At 44.6% G+C, this 9,550-nt stretch overlaps 1 non-coding gene and 1 pseudogene across 1 annotated transcript; both read left to right on the top strand.

Moving 5' to 3' along the window:
- The first annotated feature begins 2,438 nt into the window (after positions 1-2,438).
- On the top strand, positions 2,439-2,545 carry LOC144376579 (U6 spliceosomal RNA). Its single transcript, XR_013437162.1, has one exon. It is a non-coding gene; the product is annotated as a U6 spliceosomal RNA (small nuclear RNA).
- Positions 2,546-3,731: 1,186 nt separating this feature from the next.
- On the top strand, positions 3,732-4,328 carry LOC110598434 (spermidine synthase pseudogene; annotated as a pseudogene).
- The last annotated feature ends 5,222 nt before the right edge of the window (positions 4,329-9,550 follow it).

The following is a 9,550-nucleotide window of genomic DNA, read 5'->3' as shown; positions in this document are numbered from 1 at the left end:
CAGGTTGAAGGCCAGCCTTAGCAATTTAGCAAGACCCAGAGCAACTTAGGGAGACCCTGTCTCAAAATAAAATAAAATAAAAAGGGCTGGGAATGTGATTTCAGTGGAAAAGTGCCCCAGAGTTCAATCAAAACAAAAGATAGAGAATGACTTCCAGGGACTTTGGTGGAACGACTGGCAGAACAGAGTCTTAGAGGGAAAATAGGAAGTTCAGACATGGATGCGTTAGACTTGAGACCCCAAAGGGACATATCCAAGTGGAGAGCTCAGGGAGGCAGTGGAGTAAGTAGCGCAAATTCTAAAAATCATAAGCGATGGTAGCAGCCAGTGGGAAAGACAATAGAGGGCTGGGATGCTCCTCCCTGGGGAGCCCTTCATTCCCCTTGCTCCTTCTGTCTCTCATACACATTTGGCACCGGCTCTTAAACCAATTTAGTGAAAATGGCCTTTGTTTTCATTAATGCTTCCCTCTGACCATCTGCCCCTCCCTGATTCCAGACACATGGGAGAACAATAAAATGGAAATCATAGCTCAAAAGCTAAAATGTGAGAAAGACAGACGTGGTTAAGTGGCTATATAAAATGCTGTCTTGGAGCCTGGCTCAGTGGTGCATGCCTGTAAACCCAGCTCTGGAGGCTGAGGCAGGAGGGCTGGGAGTTCAAAGCCAGCCTTAGCAAAAGCGAGGTGCTGAGTAACTCAGTGAGACCCTGTCTCGAAAGAAAATACAAAATAGGCTGGGGATGTGGCTCAGGGGTTGAGTGCTCCTGAGTTCAATCCCTGGTACCTACCCACTCTCCAACCAAAAAATTGCTGTCTTAGGCTGGGGTTGTAGCACAGTAGTAGAGCGCTTGCCTAGCAACGTATGAGGCACTAGATTAAATCCTCAGCACCACATAAATATAAAGAAAAATAAAGGTCCATCAACAACTAACAATTTTTTTTAAAAAAAGAAAAGGTCCATCAACAACTACATTTAAAAAAAAAAAAAAAGAAATCATAAGTTAAAAAAAAAATACTGTCTTGACTGGGTAGAGGGGCTCTTACCTATAATTCCAACTACATGGGATGCTGAGGCAGGAGGAACACAACCTCAAGGCCAGGCTGAGCAACTTCATAAGACACTGTTTGAAAAAATAAAAAATAAAAAGGACTGTTCAACCCCAGTGCCACAAAAACAAAAACAAAATACATAGCCTTAAAACAGTAAGCCTAGCCCACCACTCCCCACATCTAATACCCTTTTCCTTCTTGATCTGTAGTACATATTTCATAATCATGTGTTTGTATAGATTTCCCAGGATCTATGTGGAAGATGTTCCTGGTGTCCTTGAATAACTCCTTACAATAATAGATACTCAGAAAAAAATGACTTTAATAAATTAATTGTAATAGCAAAAATTTAAATAATGCAAAAAATAGAGTAATAATGATTTTTCCCATCGTTCTTTAATTATTGCATAGTCATTGAAAATGTAATTATGAATGTAATTATCAAAATCTAATTATAAATGTGACTATCAATTTGTAAAATAAATACACTATTAAGCAGAAAGTAAAACACAAAATAGGTGTATGGCTGCAGCAAAGGCTTCAATGTGGCACACCTGTTTCTGGACTTTGTGACGTCTTTTCCCACACTGGCTTTGGGCTCAGTCATGGGGCTTACTTTGGATAATGGACATTAGAAAAGATGATGCAGTGGCATCTTGAAAAATATTTACGCAGTGAGTCTTGACCCCTTTCTTTTGCTGCTTTTGCTACTAGCTGTCCGCTATCATGCTGGAGATAACCACCGAGCCTACAGCCAGCGTCAACTGTCAAGCAAATGAATGAGGCTGTATCATCCTACCAGCCTCAGCTGAGTCACCAGAAGACTACTCATGAATGAGTCCAGTTGATAACAGCAAAAGAAAAGAAATGCCCAGTTGAGCCCAATCCAAATTGATGACTCACAGAATGATGAGCAAGGAAAGTTTTTTCTTTTTTCTTTCTTTTTTTTTTTTTTTTCTTGGTACTGAGGATTAAAACCCAGGGTTGGGCTGGGGATGTGGCTCAAGCGGTAGCGCACTCGCCTGGCATGCGTGCGGCCCAGGTTCGAACCTCAGCACCACATACCAACAAAGATGTTGTGTCCGCCGAGAACTAAAAAATAAATATTAAAAATTCTCTCTCTATCTCTCTCTCTCCCTCCTCTCTCACTCTCTCTTAAAAAAAAAAAAAAACAGGGTTGCTCTACTACTAAGCTACATTCTTAGCCCTTTTTAAAATTTTTTTATTTTGAGACAGAGTCTTGCTAAGTTGCTTTGGACTTTGCCAAGTTGCTGAGACTGGTCTTGAAATTATTATCCTCCTGCCTCAGCCTCCTGAATCGTTGGGATTACTTTCTCTGCACCCAGAGGAAAGAAGACAAAGTTTTAAGCATTAAATTTTGAGTTTGGTGCTCGCTTTGGCAGCACATATACTAAAATTGGAACGATACAGAGAAGATTAGCATGGCCCCTGCGCAAGGATGACACGCAAATTCGTGAAGCGTTCCATATTTTTCAAAATCATAGAATTTGCAGGGAAATGGATGGCACTAGAGCAGATTATGCTTAGTGAAGCTAGTCAATCCCTAAAAAACAAATACCAAATGTCTTCTTTGATATAATGAGAGCAACTATGAACAGAGCAAGGAGGAAGAGCAGGAAGAAAAGACTAACATTTAACAGAGTCATGAGATGGGAGGGAAAGGGAGAGAAAAGGGAAATTGCATGGAAATGAAGGGAGCCCCTCATTGCTATACAAAATTACATATAAGAGGTTGTGAGGGGAATGGGAAAATAAACAAGGAGAGTAATGAATTACAGTAGATGGGGTAGAGAGAGAAGATGGGAGGGGAGGGGAGGGGGGATAGTAGGGGATAGGAAAGGTAGCAGAATACAACAATTACTAATTGGGCATTATGTAAAATTGTAGATGTGTAACCGACGTGATTCTGCAATCTGCATTTGGGGTAAAATTGGGAGTTCATAACCCACTTCAATCTAATGTATGAAATATGATATGTCAAGAGCTTTGTAATGTTGTGAACTACCAATAAAAAAAAATAAAAAATTTAAAAAAAAATTTTGAGTTTGTGTGATCTAATCTCTACTTTGGTAAAGTAAGTATGCACGCATAGAAGAAAAATAGCAGTGCTGCTTACACATGCAAGGTCCATCAACAACCAAAAAAAATTTTTTTTAAAGAAGTCATAATTTAAAAAAAAAAAATGCTGTCTTGACTGAGTAGAGGGGCTCTTACCTATAGTCCCAACTACTTGGCAGGCTAAGGCAGGAGGAGCACAAGCTCAAGGCCAGCCTGAGCAACTTCATAAGACTCTGTCTGAAAACAAAATATAAAAAGGGGCCAAGCTTATTTCTCTAGTCCCTAAGTTGTGCCTTTAAAAATGGCTAAAATGGCAAGTTTTATGTTCTATATGTTATACTACAATTTAGAGACAGCAAACACAAAACCATGTAATGGACAGTACCAGCAGTTTCCCTTGTGCAGCAGTTATGTGAGATGCACTGGCCCCTGCCGGCCCCCCAAGTCTCTTAGCTCAGCGGTTACCTGCCCAGCTGCCATACATGAGGGCTAGTTCACCCAGGGGTACTGAGGCCAAGCCAGGCCTTGTCAATGCAGGCAGAGCTGTCACTCCACTATCAGTGCTTGAGATCCTAGGGTATTCTTGTGTGCCACAGTCAAGATGTACTGTGACCTGCTAGTGTTGAATGATGGTCATACAGTGCATGGAGAGGGACTGGTTCCCCACCAGAAAATGATAGCTAACCTGCCTGTCTGTGGCCACCCCAATCCCTAAAAGGTGCTGATCCTTTGAGCGTGGAGACATCCTGCATGAGATGGTAAAGTGCCCCATATGGAGTCCGTCGTCCAGCATGAGAGTAACTAGGACGTGATCCAAGTTCCAGAGAAACTTGCTAGGCCTAGCCATTGGCTATTGTGCCTCAAAGCTGACGCTATACTAGGCAACGGTTTTGAGTTCATGAAACAGAACCAGGATGTTTTCTATGTTACCATCCCACTCCTCAGACATCATAGGTGCCACAGTGAGCCTCTTCATGGATGGCTTTTACTAGCTCACGAAGACAGCCCTCGAGGAGCATGGCATTCTGTGCACCTTAGACCTCCTCAGGGAGATGCAGCAGTTCTACAAGGGTTATCCTCTTTCCTGTGTTGGGCTATGCTCATGGCATCTTCCCCACGTGGCCAGATTGGCTTCATACCACACAGCAAAATCCTGAACACCAACTTCTGGAAGCTGGTGCAGCCGTCTGACACGTAGGATGTGTAGCAGATGCAGGTGAACTGCTACAACTCAGACCTACAAGGGCAGCCTGTTTGCTGCTTCCTCCAAGACTGTGAATGATTTGAGCTGAGTCAAGGTGCCATGGCTGACACCCAGGACCTTGGATGAAGGAGACTCCAGGGTAAATGGGCCACTGCTCTCACCTCAGCCCAGGCTGACTGCTGGTTCTAAATACCAACAGAGTATTACCCGGAATGCTGCCCAACCTGTCCTGCTGGGCCAGCTGTCTGTGGATCTTTACACTGAGTGGCCTTCAACCTCTGAATCTACATGGCACTGTGTTCAGCAAGGTTTCTCTATTCCTATTTCCATTGCCCCTACCACCACCACTACCAAACATATATATTTATTTACCAGGCTGTAAATGCTTGTAATCCAGGGACTTGGGAGATGGAGGCAGGAGGATTACAAATTCAAGGCCAACCTGCACAACTTTGAGAGATCCTGTCTCAAAGTAAAACAGTGCTGGGAATGTGGCTCAGTGGTAGAGTGCTTGCCTAGCATACACCAGTCTCTGGGTTCAATACCCAGTACTTGGGGTTGGGGGCGGGGTCACCTAGCAGGAGCTTTTGCTATAAAAATTGTTGTTCAGCCACCATGAACTAAGTTTCTGTAGTCACCTTCTCTGGGTCATTTTTCATGTTTCTAAGCCATTTAGAGCAAGTGATATAACATGATCTTGCTGAAGCCAGAGTTAGACAGGCAGTCAGTATAGACAGGTAAATCGAGTCAGGTCAGATCAAGTCAGGCCAATTTTGAGTGAGTCCAGGGAAGTTGGAGACTGTCCCCTGAGGGACTGAAATGTTAATTCCTTCGGAGACCTTCCTCCACCCTTGTTAAGAACCTGCCCCTGCTCTAACAACCTGTTGCTAAGGTAAATAGTCCCAGGAATTGCCCCTCCCTACAGGGAACTATAAGGTTGTCAATTAAGGTGTCCTGGGCTGCACCATCCTGCCCTTCCCCCTTCAGCCCATCTGTTTCCCACCTTTTGGCCATCCCACCCAGCATTCCTGGGCCTAGCCACCTATGCAGGAAGGAGGAAGATAAGGGGAAGAGGGCTGGAGAACAAAAAAAAAAAAAAAGAAAGCCTAGGACATATAAAAAGGGCAGAACACTTCTCGGGATACCAAGATGCCAGCTATGGCCCCTTCTCCCTCTTGGGAGAAGTCTATGTAACCCCTTTTAAAATAAACCCTGCTTTATATGCTTGCCTCTGTGCGCTTCTCTAACGTTCAAACTTCAACATGTGAGGAAGCAGAACTGGCGGTATCACTGCCATCCTTTCAACAGCCAAGAATATCAGGATGGGGTGATGGAGGTTACCTTCCTTAAGGAACAGGCCCAGGTTGACTAGATAGCCACTATTCCTTATAGTTTCCTATGAGGCACCAGGGCACATTCTGTGTTTACAGCTATACCCATAACTAAAAATATTTTTGAGTTCCCCAGCTCCACTCCCTGCCTCCTGAAGCAAGATGTGGTGTTCACAGTCATAATCTGGCACTTAGTCCTGTGGCTTTTGCTATGGGGCAAACTTGACTTTAGAAGATCTATGAATGCAAACCAAAGGTGGGCACACCTGTCTGAAACCTCCAGGTGGAAGAGAAAAGGGGCGTTTAAAGCAGACTTCCATCAGGGCCAGGAACTCCTGGGTCAGGTTGGGATCTCACACTGGAGTCTCTAGCAAACCTTCTCAGGAGAAAGGTGTTTGCTGAGTGCCCTCCCTGTGGCTCTTTTATCCTAATCCTGGATGCTCTGGGACTGACTCATCTCTCCCTTGCAGCACCAATACTCAATATCAGGCCACAGTTTTTGCTGCACAATCCCGTGCTGGTTTGGGATTTTTCTCTCCTCCCTTCCTGACCCTGACCTAGACCCAGAATGATCCTTGCTGCCAATCTCAGGTTTCCCCAGTGCCCGTGCAATTCAGCACTGAGCTCTTTAATTTTTTTGCTTCCCTGCTACAAGCAAAAAAAATATTTGTTACTGATCTTCCAACTCTTTATCCGGGTGCTTTCTTAAACTCTCCTTTCTCACAGCTGCTTTCCCTCTTCTCCCTGGTCCTGGCAATTACCCCCTTTTAACTCAATTACAGGACCTTATTATTTCCCACTTCCTCTTTCCTTCCATTGTTATGCAGAGGGTGGGGGAGACTGCTGAATGTGCAAGAAGGAGAATTGGATTAGGTAGCAGGATATCTCAGTGCTCTCTTGCTGGTTCTGCCTCCGCTGCTTCCTACGACCCCCATACCCACTCCACACTCTCTTCCCACCTGCAAAATGGTGGAGGAGCCAGCATCGTGGGAGAAATCGGCAAGGGCACCTTGACTGTGGCACTGAAGGGAAGTTTGGGGTGAATTCAAAGGTCATAGTGTCTTGTTACCATTTACACAGGTGAGCTGAATGTTCTGAAGTTACAAAACAGCACACCTGACAGATTTACAAACAGGAAGAAAACAGCAGTAGTGGGAAGAAAGCCAGTTTGGTTCAAGAAAATCAATACCGAGAAAATTTATATAATCTCTGTTCTGAAGCTCTTCTCTTAAATGATGATTCTCATTCTGTTGGGGGGTTGGGGCCAGATAAATAGACTCCTGCCAAGCATGGTGGGCAGACCTGTAATCCCAGCAACTCAGGAGGCTGAGGCAGGAGGATTCCAAGTATGAGGCCAGCCTGGGAAACTTTGGGAGACCAAGTCTCAAAATTAAAAATAAGAGGGGAGTGGCAAGGTTGAGGATGTAACTCAGTGGTAAAGCACCCGTGGATTCAATCCCCAGAACTGCAAAAAGAGTTATATACTCCTGCCAACCAGGAAAATGTATATAACATATAAACCAAACCTTAGGAACTCACAGCCTCCTCGAATTCTGGAGGCAGACAAATGTCTTAGTAAGGGGTATAAAGAGCCAAGAGCCTTTCCTGCTTTGTAAATCCCATGGAGAGTTCAGGGCAGTTTGGAGAAAGCATTCACTTGTTCGTTCATTCAACAAGCAACTCTTTGAGAAACTTCCAAGTGTCAAGCCCCACGCTGGGCTGCATTGTGAGGCAGAAGGAGGTGAATCAGATGCAGTGCCTGTTCCCGGGACACTCACGGTCTGGTGGGGGAGACCCAGAGAGAACAGACAATGAGTGTTCAGTGACAGAAGAGGTAGCAGAGGAACTAGGGGAGCCTGGGGGCGGGGGGAGGAGCAGCACTGCTTCCCACAGCAATCAATTCCTATACCTCTCCAAGGAGGAAGCTGAGAGATTCAAAATAAAAGCGTTCCCCCAGGGTCTACTTTGACTTGTCCAAGTCAGAGCTCCCCTCGACTCCAGCCCCACTCAGCTCCCACACCTCCACTGGGATGAAGCCCTTGGGTCTTACCTCTTCCACAGCCTCCCATGCCGCAGTCAGAGAAGCCTGGCAGAGATCTACCCCTCCTCCTGGGCAGCTCCCCTTCCCCACCAGCTCCTGAATATATTACCAGCCCCTCTTGCACCTCCTCCTTTTTTTGCTTAAATCTTATTCATTTCACTAGTTGAGCTTCAGAGAAACAAGGAGTAATGAAAATAGCCAGCTTTTACATTTTTATTTTATTTATATTTTTGGTAACAGGGATTGAACCCAGGGATCCTGTAGCCATTGAGGCATATCTCCAGCCCTTTCTAAAAAATATTTTATTTATAGCGACACTGTCTCAGTGAGTTGCTTAGGGACTTGCTAAGTTGCTGAGGCTGGCTTTGAATTTAGGATCCTCCTGCCTCGGTAGGTCTCTGGAGCCACTGGGATTACAGGCATGTTCCACCACACCTAGCCCTTTTGGGTTTTTATTTTGATAAAGGGTCTCTCTAAATTACTTAGGGTGGGCTGGGGATGTGGCTCAAGCGGTAGCATGCTCGCCTGGCATACGGGCGGCCTGGGTTCGATCCTCAGCACCACATACAAAGATGTTGTGTCCGCTGAAAAATGAAAAATAAGTATTAAAATTCTCTCTCTCTCTCTCTAAAAAAAAAAAATGTGTTCCTTCCTTTCTCTCTACTTTCTTAAAATAAGTAAATAAATAAATTGCTTAGGGCCTCCCTGAATTGCTGAAGCTGGCTTTGAAATGCAATCCTCCTGCCTCAGCCTACCAATTTGTTGGGATCACAAGTGTACGCCACCATGCCCAACTTAGCTTTTTTTTTTTTTAATTAAAAAAAAATTTTTTTTCAGCTGGGTGCCATGGCACCTACCTGTAATCCTAGCGTCTTGGGAGGCTGAGGCAGGAGAATCACCAGCCTCAGCAAAAGCAGGGTGTTAAATAACTCAGTGAGACCCTGTCTCTAAATATAATACAAAATAGAACTGGGGAGTGGCTCAGTGGTTGAGTGCCCCTGAACTCAATCCCCAGTACCCCCACCCCCAATTTTCTGTTTTGTGTGTGTTATTATATTTCTCCCAACCCCCAAATTAGTAGCTTTTAGGAAAGTTACAGGTTTGCAAGGAATGAAGAGAGTCCGGTTTTGAGCTGGTCTTTCTCCTCCCTCTCTTCCTCCTCCTCCTCCTCCTTTTTCTTTGTCCAGGAAATTGAACACAGGGCACTTTCCAGTTGAGGTACAACCCCACATAGCCCTTTTTTTATTTTTATTTTTTATTTTGAGACAGGGTCTTACTAAGTTGCTGAGGTTGGCTTCAAACTTGGGATCCTCCTGCCTCAGCCTCCAGAGTCACCTGGCTTACTGGCATGTACTACTGGGACCTCAGTAGTGACAACCATTCAGGCTCCATTGTCTATTCAAAATATACAAATAAAATTGACAACTGCTCAGCCGGCTAACTAGTGAGCAGCTGTGGTGGCCAAGTGTACTGGTTTGTGCATTTTGGAGGAGTCAATGTGTCTTTGATCCAGGGAAATGTCCATGTGTACCTTTGCTCAAAACTCAGCAATGGTCCTTGTAATTGCAACATCATCAGGAAATACCAATGCATCCCAGAGCCAGATAGATATATGAGCAAATGTGAACCCCCAGGATTCAGATACCGAGATGCCTCATTCTGTTCATTCTAACCTAAGTATGTTAAACGACAGAATCTCTTATATATATAAATTCCCCAGGGATTGAATCCAGGAGTGCTCTGCCAGTGAGCTACATCCCCAGCCTTCCCTGCAATTTTTATTCTTCATTTTGAGACAGGTCTCAATAAGTTGTCCAGGCTAGCCTTGAACTTGTGATCCTCCT

This window comes from Ictidomys tridecemlineatus, chromosome 3 (assembly GCF_052094955.1).
Source record: "Ictidomys tridecemlineatus isolate mIctTri1 chromosome 3, mIctTri1.hap1, whole genome shotgun sequence".
NCBI lineage: Eukaryota > Metazoa > Chordata > Mammalia > Rodentia > Sciuridae > Ictidomys > Ictidomys tridecemlineatus.
Note: the sequence above shows the minus strand (reverse complement) of the source record. Positions and strands in the feature narration are given on the sequence as shown.